Below are 489 nucleotides of genomic sequence, written 5' to 3' on the forward strand. Positions count from 1 at the left end.
TTGTACGACGTTGTATCACTGTGTGAACGGTGTGCTGTAACCCTGCTGACAGTAGAAACTCCTGAATCTTCAGCCTGAACTCCACTGATGGTCAGAGTGAAGTCAGTCCCAGATCCACTTCCACTAAAACGATCTGGAACTCCAGACTGACGGGCTGTAGCTCGATAAATCAGGAGTTTAGGAGCTTCCAGGTTTCTGAAGGTACCAGCTGAGCCAGCTGTAACCATAACTATAAAACCTGTACTGGTTTTACATTTGAGAGAGACAGCCTGTCCTGGAACAACAGACTGAGATCCAGGAGACTGAGTCAGGATGATTTGTCCTGATGAACCTGGAAAAGATGAAAAAGAGGAGAAGGGTTATTGAGACAAATCCAGCTTGGAGAAAGATGATCAGCATCCAAACAGAAGAGTCTCATTTCTTTAAGATGGAGAACAGATGGAAGAAGGTAAATGCTGCTTGTTTCAGTGTTTCTCCATCACAGCAGAA

This window comes from Micropterus salmoides, unplaced genomic scaffold (assembly GCF_014851395.1).
Source record: "Micropterus salmoides isolate LMB-PRFRI ecotype aquatic unplaced genomic scaffold, ASM1485139v1 Ms_hic_scaffold_17, whole genome shotgun sequence".
Lineage (NCBI taxonomy): Eukaryota > Metazoa > Chordata > Actinopteri > Centrarchiformes > Centrarchidae > Micropterus > Micropterus salmoides.